At 45.9% G+C, this 17,960-nt stretch overlaps 1 pseudogene; it reads right to left on the reverse strand.

Annotated features, from left to right (window-relative positions):
• Positions 1 to 239: 239 nt before the first annotated feature.
• On the reverse strand, positions 240 to 16,559 carry LOC140268237 (uncharacterized; annotated as a pseudogene).
• Positions 16,560 to 17,960: the final 1,401 nt, after the last annotated feature.

The raw sequence follows: 17,960 nt of genomic DNA on the forward strand, positions 1-17,960 counted from the left end.
GTGGTCTACAGAGGGTGGTCAAATCAGCACAATGCATTACTAGGACTGAACTACCAGCCGTCCAGGAATTCCACTGAATTCCACAAACTTTTCACACTCTTGCCGTTCAGTTGGCGGATAAAACATTACAGCTAACATCAAAGCTAACAATAAGCTACATAGAATGAAACCACTAGTCAGACTCTGTCAAAGGTGGCAGTGATGACAGCGTAGAAATAGAGTGATGGCATGGAGGGAAGGACAGAAAGAGAAAGTGTAGTAGAGGGGGTAGGGAAGTACAGGGTAACTGCTAGGATAGAAGATGCTCTCTGAAGAGCTGGGTCTTCAAGAGTTTCTTGAAGATAGACAGGGACACCCCTGTTCTGGTAGCGCTCGGTAGGTCATTCCATCATTGTGGAACGACACACGAAAAGAGTCTGGATTGTCTTGAGAGTGGTGTAGGCACTGCTAGACGACAATCCTTTGATGATCGGAGTGACCGAATTGTGACGTAAGCCTTTGCGAGAGCATTCAAGTAGATGGGAGCCGTTCCATTAAGCACTTTGTAGGCTAACATCAGTGACTTGAATTTGATGTGGGCAGCTAAGGGTAGCCGTGGAGCTCAATGAACAGAGAGGTGACATCTGCTCTTCTCGGCTGATCAAAGACGAGACACACCGTTGCGTTTTGGACCATCTGCAGAGGTTTCCCAGCACAAGCTGGGAGACCAGTTAGGAGTGCATTGCAGTAGTCAAGGCGGGAGATGACCATGGCCTGCACCAGGAGCTGGGTGGCATGTTGGGTCAGGTATGGTCTGATCTTTCTTATGTTTAGTAATGCAAAGCGGCATGAACGAGCAACTGAGGTAACGTGATCTTGTCATCAATCATGACACCCAAGTTTCTAGCAACCTTTGATGGAGCAAGAGATAGGGATTCGGTTTGGATGCAGATGCTGTGTTGTATGGTTGGTTTGGCTGGAAAGACAAGCAGTTCAGTTTTTGGGAGGTTAAGTTGGAGGTGATGGGCTTTCATCCATGCTGATATGTCAGGGAGACAGTCTGAGATTCGTGCTGAGACCGTGTGGTCATCAGGTGGGAATGACAGATAGAGCTGGGTATCATAAGCATAACATTGGTATGAGAAGCCATGTGATCGGATGATCTGTCCCAGTGAGTTGGTGTATATGGCAAAGAGAAGAGGTCCCAGTACTGAGCCTTGGGGGACCCCTGTGGCAAGGTGGTGCGCTGCAGAAGTGTGACCAAGCCAGGATACTTTGAAGGACCGACCAGTGAGGTACGATTCAAACCAGGAGTGTGCTCTCCCTGTGATGCCCATGCTTTAGAGCATGGACAAAAGAATACTGTGGTTGACAGTGTCAAATGCAGCTGATAAGTCGAGCAGGATAAGTACAGAGGACTTCGCTATCGCTCTGGCTTCTTTTAAGGCTTCTGTCACAGCTAACAGAGCCGTCTCGGTGGAGTGTCCACTTTTAAACCCAGATTGGTTTGGGTCAAGGAGGTTGTTATGTGAGAGATAATCGTTGACCTGCTTAAAGACCGCCCTTTCAATGATTTTAGACAGAAACGGGAGGAGAGAGACCGGCCGATAATTCTCCACATGAGTTGGAGGGAGGGAAGGTTTCTTGAGCAGCGGTGTAACCTGAGCTTGTTTGAAAGTGGTAGGAAATGTGCCCGATGTCAGTGAAGCATTAATCACATGCGTGACTGCTGCAGTCACAGTAGGAGCAATGGATTGGAGAAGATTAGTAGGAACGGGGTCCAGCAGGCATGTAGTAGGACGGCTACATGTGAGAAGTTTAGACACACTGCTCTGAGTCAGAGGGGTAAATGAGGAAAATGATGCAGTAGGACTTCTGCATGCAGATTTTGTGGTAACAGCTTTGGTAAACTGTTTGCTTATAGCTGCCACTTTGTCAGTAAAAAATGAGGCGAAGGTGTCTGATGTTAGATTGGTAGCAGGTGGCGGAGGCGGAGGATTAAGTAGATTTTTGAAGGTGGAAAAAAGTTTCCGGGTGTCAGTAGTACTATGAATCTTGTTGATGTAGAAAGATTATTTTGCATCAGTGACACTGGATGCGAATGATGACAGTAGCACCTGTAATTTAGCTAGATCTGCCGGATCTTTTTACTTTTGCCATTTCCTTTCGGCAGCTCTGAGATTGGTGCGCAACGCTCGGAGAGTATCATTTAGCCAGGGGTGAGACTGGGAGGATCGGGAGGGTTTGGTGGATAGAGGACACAGACTATCCAGAGATAAGCTCAGAGTAGAGCAAAGGGACTCCGTGGCATCATTAACCTGAAGGGAGGAGAATGTGCTGGAGGTTGGAAGAGCGGAGGCAACAACGGAGGAGAAGCAGGTGGGAGACAGGTTGCGGAGATTTCGGCGGAAGGAAACCATAGGGGTAGAAGCAGATGGTCTTCTCGGGAGACTCACTCTGAACTGAATGAAATAGTGGTCAGAGAACTGCAGAGGTGTGACAGATAGGGCCTCTGTGGCACAGTTTCTTGAGAAAACGAGATCGAGCACTTTGCCTTTTATGGGTCGGAGGACTGCTGAGCAGTTGTAGCTCAAACGAGTGCATTAGTGTCAGAAAATCAGAAGAGCTAGGACTGTCAAGGTGGCTGTTCATGTCACCAAGGACAATTGTGGGACAGTCATGCTCCAAGATAGAAGAGAGCAAGGTGTCTAGTTCATTTAGAAAGTCACCGAGTTGTCCTGGTCGGCGATATACGACAATCATATAGGTTTTGACCGGTGCAGTTACCAAGATGGCGTGGTATTCAAAGGTATTGTATTTAGCTTCAGGTAGCAGTTGGGTGTATTTCCATTTGTTGGAAATGAGCATGCCCGTTTCACCACCTCTCCCAGATGTACAAGAGGTGTGAGAAAATGAGTGGTTGGTTGAAAGTGCAGCCGAGGTAGCTGTGTTTTCAGGCTTAATCCAGGTTTCAGTGAGAGCCAGGATGTCAAGAGACAGGTGATTAGCATAAGCCATAATGAAATCTGCTTTGTTTACCACTGATTGGCAATTCCACAACCCCACAGACAAGGGTGTGTCACAGAGTGAAGTGGCCTTTAGTTAAGGTTTGTTAAGGTTGCGGTGGCGTTTGGTTGTGTGAAACCTTCTGTGCGAGCCGGAGACAACTGGAATGGGAATGGGTTTGAGGCACATTTTAAAGCTGGTGGTGAGGCCAGAGCGACATGGATGAGGCAAGTATGACAGGTTTGCCTTGTTCAGTGGCCTTGCTCGGTGGACACGCGCAGGTAGACACGCTAGTCTTTACCCAAGAATGTCTTCACACGAGAATGGCTGACGCTTCCGGCGCCACCCCTTACTTTATGTTGTGCACAGCCGTTCATGTGTTGGTTAATTGCACTAGGCTGAGACCGCCCACCGAGAGTTAACCAACAAGTGTTTTCAGAGAGGAGAGTGACCGCCCGTTCACAGCTCCTGAATACTCTGATTGCTTTGCGATGGCCCAACCGAGGCTACTAGGCAACAGGTTTCACCCACGGATGGGTTTTGATCACTCTCACAACAACAACAGATATTGAATTAGGCAAGAAGCTTAGAAAAAACTTACACTAGCAGACACTCGGTTCTTTCCGTGCAGTTCCAATACCTTCAGTGTGCTGTAGTGAGTTTTTTAAAGCTCTAACCTTAGTGAGAGGACCGCCCACCGAGAGTTAACCAGCAAGTGTTTTCAGAGAGGAGAGTGACCACCCGTTCACAGCTCCTGAATACTCTGATTGCTTTGCGATGGCTCAACCGAGGCTACTAGGCAACAGGTTTCACCCACGGATGGGTTTTGATCACTCTCACAACAACAACAGATATTGAATTAGGCAAGAAGTTTAGAAAAAACTTACACTAGCAGACACACAGTTCTTTCCGTGCAGTTCCGATATGGTGTGTGCGTATCTATTGAGGCTCTTCTTGGACAAACTAGCGGAGTGACTCTGGGACGCCAGTGATCACTGTCTAACCTCCTGAAGGTGTAGTGGCCCATCTAGACAAAACACCGATGAAAGGAGGTTCCCACCTGATGATCCCAATAACCTGTTGGTCAGCACTGCTCACTGGTCTATATAGGGATTATTGGGAATTATTATAGGCAGTCCATTTTTTCTTTAGCACAAATTTCTTGTGTTTATCTTGAAATTATATTTCAATGGGAGCACTATTCAAAATTAATTTCCCCTTGGAATTAATAGATAGCTAAAATAATTTCTGACTCAAATGTTGAAAATGAGCCATTTTCCTATTTCAAGAAAAATATTAGGCCATCTTGAATTTGATGGCAGCAACATGTCTAAAAACATGACCAGGGCATGTTTCCCATCTCTTTTTCTTTAACAAGAGTCTGTAAATGTCTATGAACAGAGGAGACCAGTTGTTGGACCTTTATGAGAGGACTGCTGTCCCGTTCTTGTCTGATAAAGGATTCTAGTTGCTCTACTGTCCTGGGTCTTATTTGTTGTATTTTGAATGCCATGATGCACCTAATAATATCAATTTGGAAATGATCTAGATGTGCACCCCATACCATCAGAGATGCAGGCTCATTGCACTTCCTGTGCATGTGGCTTTGTCTGCACCAAGGCAGCCCTCTGCCTAAATTTCTTTAGATGTTAAGATTTATTCCTTTGGATTTATGAGTAGTTTGTTTATTTAGTCATCATCATCATCATCATCATCATCATCATCTGCCGCTTATCCGGGGGTCGGGTCGCGGGGGCAGCAGCTTGAGCAGAGAAACCCAGACGTCTCTGTCCCCGGCCACTTCTTCCAGCTCTTCCGGGGGGACCCCGAGGCGTTCCCAGGCCAGCCGAGAGACATAGTCTCTCCAGCGTGTCCTGGGTCTTCCCCGGGGTCTCCTCCCAGTGGGACGTGCCCGGAACACCTCCCCAGGGAGGCGCCCAGGGGGCATCCTAACCAGATGCCCGAGCCACCTCATCTGACTCCTCTCAATGCGGAGGAGCAGCGGTTCTACTCCGAGCCCCTCCCGGATGACTGAGCTTCTCACCCTATCTCTAAGGAGAGCCCAGACACCCTGCGGAGGAAACCCATTTCGGCCGCTTGTATTCGAGATCTTGTTCTTTCGGTCACTACCCACAACTCGTGACCATAGGTGAGGATGGGAACGTAGATTGACCAGTAAATAGAGAGCTTCGCCTTCTGGCTCAGCTCCTTCTTCACAACGACGGGTCGGTGCAGAGCCCGCAACACTGCAGACGCCGCACCGATCCGCCCGTCAATCTCCCGCTCCATTCGTCCCTCTCTCGTGAACAAGACCCCGAGATACTTGAACTCCTCCACTTGGGGAAGGATCTTATTCCCGACCCGGAGAGAGCATTCCACCCTTTTCCGGCTGAGAACCATAGTCTCGGATTGGGAGGTGCTGATTCTCATCCCAGCCGCTTCATACTCGACTGCGAATCGCTCCAGTGAGAGTTGAAGGTCACGGCCTGACGACGCTAACAGAACCACATCATCTGCAAAAAGCAGAGACCCGATTCTGAGGTCGCCAAATCGGACACCCTCAACACCCTGGCTGCGCCTAGAAATTCTGTCCATAAAGGTTAGGAACAGAATCGGTGACAAAGGGCAGCCCTGACGGAGTCCAACTCTCACCGGAAACGTATCCGACTTACTGCCGGCAATGCGGACCAAACTCTGGCACCGGTCATACAGAGACCGAACGGCCCCTATCAAGGGGTCCGGCACTCCATATTCCCGGAGCACCCCCCACAGGACTCCACGAGGGACACGGTCGAACGCTTTCTCCAAGTCCACAAAACACATGTAGACTGGTTGGGCGAACTCCCATGCACCCTCCAGGATCCTGCCGAGGGTATAGAGCTGGTCCACTGTTCCACGGCCAGGACGAAAGCCACACTGCATCTCCTGAATCCGAGGCTCGATTATCCGACGGATCCTCCTCTCCAATACCCCCGAATAGACCTTACCAGGGAGGCTGAGGAGTGTGATACCCCTATAGTTGGAACACACCCTCCGGTCCCCCTTTTTAAAGAGGGGGACCACCACCCCAATCTGCCAGTCCAGAGGCACTGTCCCCGATGTCCACGCGATGCTGCAGAGGCGTGTCAGCCAAGACAGCCCTACAACATCCAGAGCCAGGACAAACTCAGGACGGACCTCATCCACCCCCGGGGCCTTGCCACCGAGGAGCTTTTTGACCACCTCGGCAACCTCAGCCCCAGAAATGGGAGGCCCCGTCTCCGAGTTCTCCGACTCTGCCTCTTCCGAGCACGTGTTGGTAGGATTGAGGAGTTCCTCGAAGTACTCCCCCCACCGACTCACAACATCCCTAGTTGAGGTCAGCAAAGCCCCGTCCCCACTGTAAACAGTGTTGACTGTGAGCCGCTTCCCCCCCCTGAGACGCCGGATGGTGGACCAGAATCTCTTCGAGGCCGTCCGGAAATCGTTCTCCATGGTCTCACCGAACTCCTCCCAGGCCCGAGTTTTTGCCTCAGCAACCGCCGAAGCCGCAGCCCGTCTGGCCTGTCGGTACCTATCAGCTGCTTCTAGGGTCCCACTGGCCAAAAAGGCCCGATAGGACTCCTTCTTCAGCTTGACGGCTTCCCTCACCACTGGTGTCCACCAGCAGGTTCGAGGGTTGCCGCCACGACAGGCACCGACCACCTTACGGCCACAACTCCGATCAGCTGCCTCGGCAATGGAGTCACGGAACATGGCCCATTCGGACTCAATGTCCCCCACCTCCCCCGGGATATGGTTGAGGCTCTGCCGGAGGTGGGAGTTAAAGCTCCTTCTGACGGGGGATTCTGACAAACGCTCCCAGCAGACCCTCACAATACGTTTGGGCCTGCCAGGTCTGATCGGCATCCTCCCCCACCAGCGGAGCCAACTCACCACCAGGTGGTGATCAGTTGACAGCTCCGCCCCTCTCTTCACCCGAGTGTCCAGAACATACGGCCGCAAGTCCGATGATACAACCACAAAGTCGATCATCGAACTGCGGCCAAGGGTGTCCTGGTGCCAAGTGCACATATGGACACCCTTATGTCTGAACATGGTGTTCGTTATGGACAGTCCATGACCAGCACAGAAGTCCAACAACATAACACCACTCTGGTTCAGATCGGGGGGGCCGTTCCTCCCAATCACACCCCTCCAGGTCTCACTGTCATTGCCCACGTGAGCATTGAAGTCCCCCAGCAGAACGAGGGAGTCTCCGGTAGGAGCATTCTCCAGTGCCTCCCCCAGAGACTCCAAAAAGGGTGGGTACTCTGAACTGCTGTTTGGCGCATAGGCACAAACAACAGTCAGGACTCGTCCCCCCACCCGAAGGCGGAGGGAGGCTACCCTCTCGTTCACTGGGGTAAACCCCAATGTACTGGCACACAGCCGGGGGGCAATAAGTATGCCCACACCTGCTCTGCGCCTCTCACCACGGGCAACTCCAGAGTGGAAGAGAGTCCAACCCCTCTCAAGAGGACTGGTTCCAGAGCCCAAGCCGTGCGTCGAGGTGAGTCCGACTATATATAGCCGGAACCGCTCAGCCTCGCGCACCAGCTCCGGCTCCTTCCCCAACAGAGAGGTGACATTCCACGTCCCAAGAGCTAGCTTCAGTAGCCGAGGATCAGACCGCCAAGGCCTCTGCCTTCGGCTGCTACCCAGCTCACATCGCACCCGATCCCCTTGGCCCCTCCCACGGGTGGTGAGCCCGTCGGAAGGGGGACCCACGTCATCATTTCGGGCTATGCCCGACCGAGCCCCATGGGCACAGACCCGGCCACCAGGCACCCGCTGCCGGGCCCCACCCCCGGGCCTGGCTCCGAGGGGAGGCCCCGGTGTCCCATATCCGGGCAAGGGATCACGAGGTCCAAATTTTTTGTTCATCATGGGGGGTCTTTTGAGCTGTTCTTTGTCTGGTCCCTCATCTAGGATCTGTTTGCCTTGGGTGACCCTACCAGGGGCTTAAAGCCCCGGGCAACATAGCTCCCAGACTCATTGGGGCACGCAAACTCCCCCACCACGATAAGGTGACAGCTCAGGGGGGAGTTTTAGTCATTTTGTTAATTCTTTGTTTGAGTAATTATTAAACTGACTGTTAGGTTCTGCTTCTTAGGTTTTTTGTTTATATGTGTTACCCCTCTTATGTTGAAACTGGTCTGATCAGCCAGTATTTAAGTTATCCTTTGTTTCTTGTTTGTTAGGTCAGTTTGGTTCTTTGTTAAGTCAGTTTGGGTTTTTGTGTTAAGTTACTTATCATTTTAAACCACCTGTATCCTCAAGATTGACTAGCTCGGCCCCTCACACAGTAACAAAAGGCGCGGCTGAGCCAGAATACCAAAAACCTAACTATGACTATGAAAAAACTTACAAAACAAAACCTGCCACGAACAAGGATGGTAACAATAGCAACTTGGCTTAACATGAATTACGGTGAGGATCTGACAATGTGCATGAACAAACTGGGAGACTAAATACTATGGAGGGTGATAAGTGAGGGTGAAGGGAGATCGAGCACTGCTGATGGCAGGCCAGGAGAAAGACTGAGGAAAAGTGAAAACATGGCAAAACTTGACACTAAACAGAAACCTAAAACATGACAAAAAAAAATTTATCCATCCATCCATCATCTGCCGCTTATCCGAGGGTCGGGTCGTGGGGGCAGCAGCTTGAGCAGAGAAACCCAGACGCCCCTGTCCCCGGCCACTTCCTCCAGCTCGAGGCGTTCCCAGGCCAGCCGAGAGACATAGTCTCTCCAACGTGTCCTGGGTCTTCCCCGGGGTCTCCTCCCAGTGGGACGTGCCCGGAACACCTCACCAGGGAGGTGTCCAGGGGGCATACTAACCAGATGCCCGAGCCACCTCATCATCAAAAAAAAAAATGACAATAGTAATCATAAGAGCTTGAACAAAGGTAACTGGAGTTATTCTTGGATCTTGAAGACATTTCACCTTTCAGTTCTGAAGATGAACTTTGAAGTGCATTGGAATGTCATGTTTGGAGAAGATCCTACAACCATTCAGAGACTCTGTACCCAATCTTGCTTATGTTTATGCATTTGGCAGACGCTTTTATCCAAAGCGACTGGTGTGTGTTTAGGGTAAGTGGGTCTTAAGTTCCTAAGTACCCCTACTGGAGGTAGTACCTTTCATGCAGGGGGTTTGAATCCAGGTCACCCACACCCCAATCATTACTGATTGACACTTACTGACCTGTTGACACTTAATCTAATTAGTTGCAAAATGTTCCACAGCTGATTATTTGAGTACCACCTACTTTTCTAGCATTTTGTTACACCCTTCCCAACTTTTCTTTTCTGATTTGTTACTGCCATCACATTCAGGATGAGTTTTTTATTAAATAGGATAATAACTCATTTTCAACATTTGAGGTTTTCATTTGAATACAATATTTCTTTGTTAGATTTATAAATCACCGAATTGTGTTTTTATTCACATTTTATACAGCCTCACAAATATTTCTGAATTGGGATTATATTACACCCAAGTTGATTTTTTTATTTTTTTAAAATCTCATTCGAATGGCAAAATAAACTCTATTGCACTAACCTTAAGCTGAGATATCATGTATATATTTCTTTATCAAAAATATTTTACAAATTATGTTGCACATATAGTCTTTCTAACATCAACACCACAGTAGTCTAACAAAACAAAAACTATTCACCACCAACAAGGCAGACATCCAACAATAAATCTCAAGTCTCCTATTCACTTATCCACCTTACTAGGATTGCAATACTGAACAGTGGATTGTGTTACATAGAAGTTCTTCTATTGAATGTCCTATTTAGAAAAATCTCTCTCTGGGATTAATAAAATAGGATTCCCTTTAACTCAATTCAATTTGTTATTTTTATGGTTTTATCTTAATCTTTTTTTCAGTAATTTGGAATTTTTTTGTTTTATTTCAATTTTTTAATGTGACATCTTCAATATACAGACAGCATAGCAAACTTGCCCAATGTGATTACAGCCTTACACTAACAGGAACTGAAGGGCCTTTCTCAGGTGCAATATACCTAAATTGTGGACAAACTTCAGAAGGAGTAAGGACTGTCACTTGCACATGAACAACTCAGATATTATGTATATTAGTCCTGTTAGTATATCCACTGAAGCCCTTGAGGTGGTTTGCCAAGTTACATAACCATGCTGAATGGCAGTCAAACATTTGTTTTAGATAAAGAAGCCCTTGAAGCTGTGAATCCACCTGTAAGTTGTTTGTCTTCTCCCTTCAAGCTCCCACAGACTGTCCAATACTAATCAAATATACAAGGGTTGTCAAACACTGCACAATGTTTGCATGGGCTGGTATGATACTGATTTCCGCCTGGGAGCTTCATGTCTAAGACCAACCGACTTCTTTTTATTGTGAATAAAAAAAAAACTGATAAATTTACAACAGTTAATTTCTCACTATCCTGTAGTTTTTACTATTAATTATCCTTATACTTATGGCTTGTGTAATAAAAACTCCTTATCTTAAGAACTAAGTTGAGATATAAAGGACATGATTTATTTATTTATCTTTCTAATTTGGTATTACACAAGAAATTGTGACAAATCTTTAATGATTCCACAGCACATCTTATGTCAGGTAAGTCAGTCCAACATAGTTTTCAATTTGAACGTCTTTCTGATTACACAAGTTAATTAACTCCACCTGGTGGTACAATGACAGGACAGCTGACCAGGCCAGAGGGTTTATGCAAGATTTTAGGCAACTAAGGATGCTTATGTGTAATACAATTTCTTGTCTTAGGTTTGGGACAATGTCAGTGACATAGAACCTGACATCTATAATAACTACTATAATAGGATATGCAGGGAAGTTTCAGAAATTTGACCCAAAGAGACAAAGTGCAGTATTAAATCTGCACCTACACAATATAAAATCATGCTCCGCCTAACCCATTGTCACTCTCAACTTTATCATGTATACTTAGTCAGAATGCCTTTGGTATCAGTTTTTGTGATACAGGTTATGCCATGACCACTATTTTACTCTTGAACTTAACTTCATTGGAAATCCTTCAACATTTACCTTAGAGGGTACAATATAATGATCAAATGTTCTCTGCTGGTGTCATCAGTTTTAAAGCACTTATCCCTGTGATGATCCAAAAATTGGAGATGTTTTGTGGAAGGAAGAGGTATACCACATTGCATACGTTACATTATGCTGAAGCATTGAATATTTCACCATGTACAGTACAAATAAATACATGACTGCAACTATAATCAATTTGGCTGATGTGACATTAATTGGATTATAAATAAATAGAATGAACTGCATTATAATGGATATAATTTAACTTTATCTGACTTGTATATTGTAAATTCATGTTGTCAAAACATGTTGAAATGTCTCTTTCAACATTTGACATGTCTGTGTCAGTGTTGCATGTAGCACCATGGTCCTGGAGGAACATTGTTTAATCTTCATTCTACTTTATCACTTGCAGATAGTTGAAATGACAAGAAAGCTCTCTTGACGTTGATGTTTTTAATAGAAAAGGGTTAGGGTTGAATAAGGTTTTCAAATCATTACATTCAGTTTTACTTACATTTTGCACAGCATCTCAACATTTTTGAATTACAATTGTATTTGTTTACAATTGGAACTCATTACCATAGCTACTAAGATGGCAACCACAACTCAGAACTAGAAAAAGCTGTTCCTGCAAAACAGCAGTGGGAATGCTAAAAAGCTGAATGGGGATAGCTGACCATGCTAAAAAAGCTGAAAATTTAGCAGAAATCAAGTGAGTAATAGTTAAAATGGCTGCAGTGTAATATGTTGCAGGGGAGTGGAAGAGTGATGTTATAACAGTGATAGGAATGTGTGTAAGCAGCTGCGGCTTAATGAGCTCCCTCCCAGTATAACCACCAGAAATGGCTTTTTTGGATACTATGACCTCCTGTGGAAAAACTATAAGAGCGAGGAAAATAATTTTAACACCGTAAGAACCAGAAGGGTTAGAGGAACGCGGAAATGTAGTTTTCATTTCAATTGAGTGAAGGATTTTTAAATGGCAGCAAGTTGAACACAGTTGAACCTGTCTGCTGTGTCACACTGTCCATTGGAGTTTGTGAGAGAATTTGAAAGGTTTCTCTCGCTTCAAGGCTCATAGTTGAAATTCTGTAAATGTGAACTCTTTAATAGTTACATCGGCTGAAAGAGGACAACTTTCCCTACATTTGAAGGTATATTTGGTTTCTCTAAATTAAACTGTATGAAAGTTAGAAGAATTTGTTTAAATATCAGAAAAAGCTAAAAATGATCAGTGTGCCACTGCTCATTCATAAAAATCAAGAAGGAACAAAAATGTTCCATGTTTTTGAAACTGTCATATTTCAAAATTGGCTTTACCTTTGAAACAACTGAACCATTCAGTAATGGCTGAATGTCTTGTAACCTGTTTAAAGTTTGAATGGTGTCTCTAGCTGAACGTATGTTGAAGTAGTTAGGTTGGAAAGAGGAGGAAGAGTTGACAGTATTTCCAATTCATTTGAATGATGGGAAAATTTGAATAAAAGTTAAATATTTTTAAAAGTATAAACATAGTAGCATAAATCCCCCGAAGGAACTGAGCGTTTTGATACCAAAATCAAATCAAGTCGTTAAACTTCAAATATGTACGGAAGAACTAACAATGAAGGGAAACAGGAAAACGGTAGTGACAGCATTCTCACAATGAAATGGGCTGTTACCTCACTGCCCTTACTTCATTCAGCCAGCATCACCATGTTTTTTGACTGAAGGGGAAACGGCAAGTAGCCACGTTCACTCCAAATCATGCGGGTTCTAGGGTCAGAGCTAAACTCCAGCTTTAGAATCCTGCCAAGCCTACTCTTACACTTTTCAAGCAGGACCATTTGAATTAAGAAATTAACTTGCCTGTGTGAGACTGTGTCAGAAGCATCACATCATCCATCAGCTAAGTTGATGAGACATCTACAGAGAATGTGTGTATGTGTATCTACATATGCACATGATTGAACTTGATTCTGTTACACTTTTTTGGCAATGTGACAAGCATGAAAGATGGTGTGTGTGTGTGTGTTCTGTCTCCTAATGTCCGCTCTTTCTGCCCTTTTCCCTCTTCTTAGACTGTTGTATTCACTCTAAAAGACAGCCCAGATCATATTTGAGTAAAAGACATTTCCACTTTCCTCATAAACTGAATGAGGCTTTTCTGCCTAAATTGGAATGAGTCCAGAAGCTTTTCAATACAGCAGAGGCAACAAAGCCCTCACAAAACTGATTTTATTCAGGTTGGCAAAATGACACAGTGAAACCCAAGAAGAAGGATATAAAAAGGAGTGAACAAAATCAATTCAGGCAGTGTCAAAAGTCACGCTTCATGAGGCTGAGTGTGCGGGTGCTAAGTGCACACAGTCAGACACATGACAGAGCTTCATAAACAGCCCTGACAAAAGCTACCACACAACCATCACTCAGGGATTAATGCTTAATGTCGTGCTGGGCCTTAGTATATGTGTGTGTGTGTGCATGCACATGTGGGTATTGTTCTTGGCTTGCCAGTTATAGCTGTTGTCAGTGTATTGGTGTCTTGCTGGTTTACTGGGCTTGGCTAATTGCTGGTCTGCTTAATCTGTGTAAATAATCACGTTGCCTTCGTCACTTGTTCATGTCGCTTCTCATTGCTAAACAAAAGAAAGATCATGCCATACCTAACCCAACACGCTACCCAGCTCCTGGTGTAGTCGATGGTCATCTCCTGCCTTGACTATAGCAACACCAGCCTGTGATAGCACCTACACCACGCACAAGACAATCCAGACTCTTTTCATGTGTCGTTCCATGTGTTGTTCCACGATGGTGGAATGACCTATTAAGCGCTACAAGAACAGGGGTGTCCCTATTTATCTTCAAGAAACTCTTGAAAACCCAGCTCTCCAGAGAGCATCTCCTACCCTAGCACTTACCCTGTACTTCCCTTCCCTACCTCTACTGTACATTCTTTCTCTACTTCCCCCTATGCCTGCACTATATTTGTACACTGTCACCTCTGTCAATTCTTTCCTCCTGCAGCATCAGCTACTCCCAATCCTTTCAGGACCCACATGGGGTCCCCAGACCCAGCTAGACTGGATCAGTCAGTCTTTGCTTTAGGGAACCACACCCCATTGGGACCCTCTGATCGAGAGATAGACGCAACATCCCAAGGTTTGAACCCACTCCCGGGGAGCACACGACACATGAGCATATTTAAATGACATTGATTTTTACCTGCAAAGGTTCCCAAACACACCTATTAGCGACAAAATCTACTTAATTAAAATCACATCCACCCGTAAAGTAAGTAGATTCATTGGGCGTCAACTCGATTACATAAAGAATTACTAAACTTCAGATAAGTTTTCAGATGAGTTGACCCAGTCTGGTTTGAGCACAGCCATGATGGTTAAACAGGGACGGAATTAACTGCCTAAGCAGTATTATTACTGCCTCCTCAAGACTTATTTTGGCTCCTGCAATGACAAAGGAATGGAAGAAGACATGAATTTTCCTGACCAGAACAGCCCAGTGGGGGTCACAAGACACCACCAGCACACCAGGGAAACGGCTATTCGAAACTTCGGTGGCATAGTAGGGAACCAACTTACTCTGGACTGGAACCCCACAAACCTCGTTTTAACCTGCACAGAAGTAAGTTTTCCCCCAACCGGTACCTCAAATACCCAGTTCAGGAGAACCAGACTGACTATAGAAACAGATCTGGATAGACCTCCACGCACAGTGGTCTCAGTTACCGCCTCAGCAGGAATCAAATGAAACGTACAAAAAGACAAAGAGTTTCCAAAACCATCTGGAAAGAAAAAGGAGGCATTTGGCCTCAGTCGAGACAATATAGATAACATTAAACACTTACTGCTAGAAATGAAAGAAAAAAAAAAGAGAGACAAAATCTGACCTCCTTGCCATAACTGCTGTGACGCTTGAAAAAGCCCTTCCAGCTGATTCTTTTCCCCATCCAGAACAAGCGTCAGAGCCACCTCCAAATCCTGCCATTCCAGAATCTGAGCTGGGCCCACAACAAGCTCAAACAGAGTCACAGACATTGAAAATGCAGAGGAGGAGGTGAATTATCCTCCTCCACCTAGTGCAGTTTTGGTTGTCAGAGGAGATCAAAAAGAGATCTCCTCTGACCAGGATGCCTCTCTGATACAAGTTGAACCACTTGTACAACAATTTCTGTGCAACCTCTCTGAAAAGGGAGTTGCATGAAAATTTTACATCTTTGATATTGGAGGACGTACTGAGACACGAAGCCCTCCTCGACACAGCTGGAGACTCACTGGAGACTGTATAACATAATGGAGACTCACAATCGACTACCGCAAACTTAACCAGCAGGTCCCTCTCTCGAGGTGGCCAGTGACCCAGCTTCAACAGGAACTTCCTCATGTCAAAGATGCCAAATACTTCTCCACACTAGACGTGGCATCAGGGTTGTGAACCATTCCAGTACAGGCCGAGGACCAGCACAAGTTGGCTTTCACGTTTGCTAGCCGTCAGTACATGTTCACCAGATGCCCCTTTGGATATACTAATTCACCTGCTGAACTTGAAATAGTCTTAAACAAAGCATGTCCTGATGCCAACGAATGAGGAAACCTCATTTATGCTGACGACATCCTCCTTCGTAATCCCAACCTGGATGCACACATACAACAAAGCGACCACATACTGGGTCAACTCACCACTGCAGGAGCAAAAATCTCTCTCTCTAAGTGTCAGTGGATCAAAACCAAAGTAGATTACGTCGGTCTCCTCGTAGGGCCAAGTGGTGTACAGCCATAGGTGAACTGCATTCAGGGCATCAGTAACATTAAAACACCCTCAAATGTCTCTGAGCTGCGCAGCTTCTTAGGTGTCTGTAACTATTCTCGTCAGTTCATTGAAAACTATGCAAACATAGCAAAACTGCAAACTGAACTACTTAAAAAGGAGACACCTTTTGTTTGGGCCGAGCCACAACAAAAGGCCACGTCAACCTTCAAAGACAAACTGTGTACAGCAGCGTGTTTAGCTTATCCTAACTATGACAAACTGTTCCACCTAGAGATGGGATTCTCAGCTCATTGTTTAAATGCTGGTCTGTATCAAAAATACGACCAGGATAAATGCGTGGTGACATACGCTATAAAGACACTAGCAACCCCTGAGGTGAAATACTCTGACTGTGAAAAAGCTCTACCAGCCACAGTGTGGGCAGTAAACATTTCTCCAACTATCTTGGAGGCCAAAAGGTCATCGTGGAAACGTACCACCAACCCACCACGTTCCTTAACAGCCAACGCAGGAAGGATGGGGTAGTTACGAATGCCCGTGGAGCATCATGGCTGATGGCTCTGCAAAGTTTGGACTTAGAAGTCCTCTATACTCTGAACAAAAAGAGCCCTCTCTGCACCAATCTGGCTGCATGCCAGAGCTGCACTGAAGACACCCCACCAGTCCTCCTGCTTGCCAACGAACCCTCACCTGAAACCAATTCCCACCATCACTATTTGGATGAAAATGTGTAAAAATACGATCACTGTATACGCTGATGGTTGCTCGTTCCATCATGACACAGTTACACGAGCAGGTGCAGGCATCGTCTGGCTCCACAACAACCCCTGTGACCCTCAAAGTTTCCAGCTTGGCTCAGTCATCACAGTACGCAGAAATAACAGATGTCCACAGTGCAACATGCAGTGGCACATGGGGTGAAAATGTATTGATTGGCACTGACTCAAACTATGCTCGTCTCAGCTTCTCTTGCCGTCTTGCCAGTTGGAAAATGTAATGGTTTCCTGACATCCAACAGAAAACCTATGAAACATAAGGAATTGTTTCTGGCATGTAATCATACCATTGAAGCTAATGACATGCAGGTTTATTGGAAGAAAGTCAGATCACTCACGTGTACTGGGGCAAGACAAAAAACTGAACAACCTGACGGATTGAAAGTCACCACCCGCAAGCCTCAGGTCAAGGTGAGTGAGCCAACCGAACCGTGGTGGACATCCTTAAGAAATGTGTGGCATCCAACCAACGAGATGTAAAATTGCGGTTGGTCTTAATGGCCATTAGAGCAACGCTACATGAAACCACAGGAATTTCCCCATTTGAAATGATGACAGGCAGGCAAATGACAATGCCACTGCATCTGCTCTACCAACCAGGTGAAGCCAGTGTGGCAACAGCGTACACCACTCAACTGTATATAAAAGACCTGAGGAAACACCTACTGACAACCAAAAAAGGGGGAAGGAAAAGCCTTCTCAGCTAAACCTCCATCGAGCTTCCTCCTAATAAATAATGTTAGTTAAGAAATTAAAATCAGAGTAGGCAATACTGCAATAGTCTAAATTCAAGTCCATCTTCCACCTGTCCACCTGTCTGCCTAACAAATGTTACTAACACACTAACTGCAAGTGGGGGTGAACTAGTCAAAGTTAACCTTAGTCTAACCAAAATGAATCAACTTGAAACCATCCCAAATTTACATCACTATGTGTCTTCCACTAGGATGATGACACTTATTCTTGTGACGATGGGGCTGGCAACTATTCCAAGTCGGACTGAGATGGTTGAACCTGGACCAGACCAGGAATTGTTCTGAAGGAACAACCCGGTATTCTGATCACTGACTGCCGGTTGCACACCCAGAAGGTGTTCACCCGGTTCAATCCTGAAGTAGTGTGCGGAAGAAACGCACGCACCACTGCCAGACTAATTTCTTGGGCCGGCACTCGCTGGAAAAGAAGTCGTAACTCACGCTGAGGTGGATATCAACCACATATTGCAACAGCTATAGAAGTTCACCATCAGTCGGTCAAAGCTGAGTGGTGCTAATAAGAGATAGAAGCGATTCATTAGGGGACTCCTGACTGCAGCGTCTGCCATTGGCTACCTGT

This window comes from Leuresthes tenuis, unplaced genomic scaffold, assembly GCF_036924035.1.
Source record: "Leuresthes tenuis unplaced genomic scaffold, fLeuTen1.0.hap1 SCAF_14, whole genome shotgun sequence".
Classification (NCBI taxonomy): Eukaryota; Metazoa; Chordata; class Actinopteri; order Atheriniformes; family Atherinopsidae; genus Leuresthes; species Leuresthes tenuis.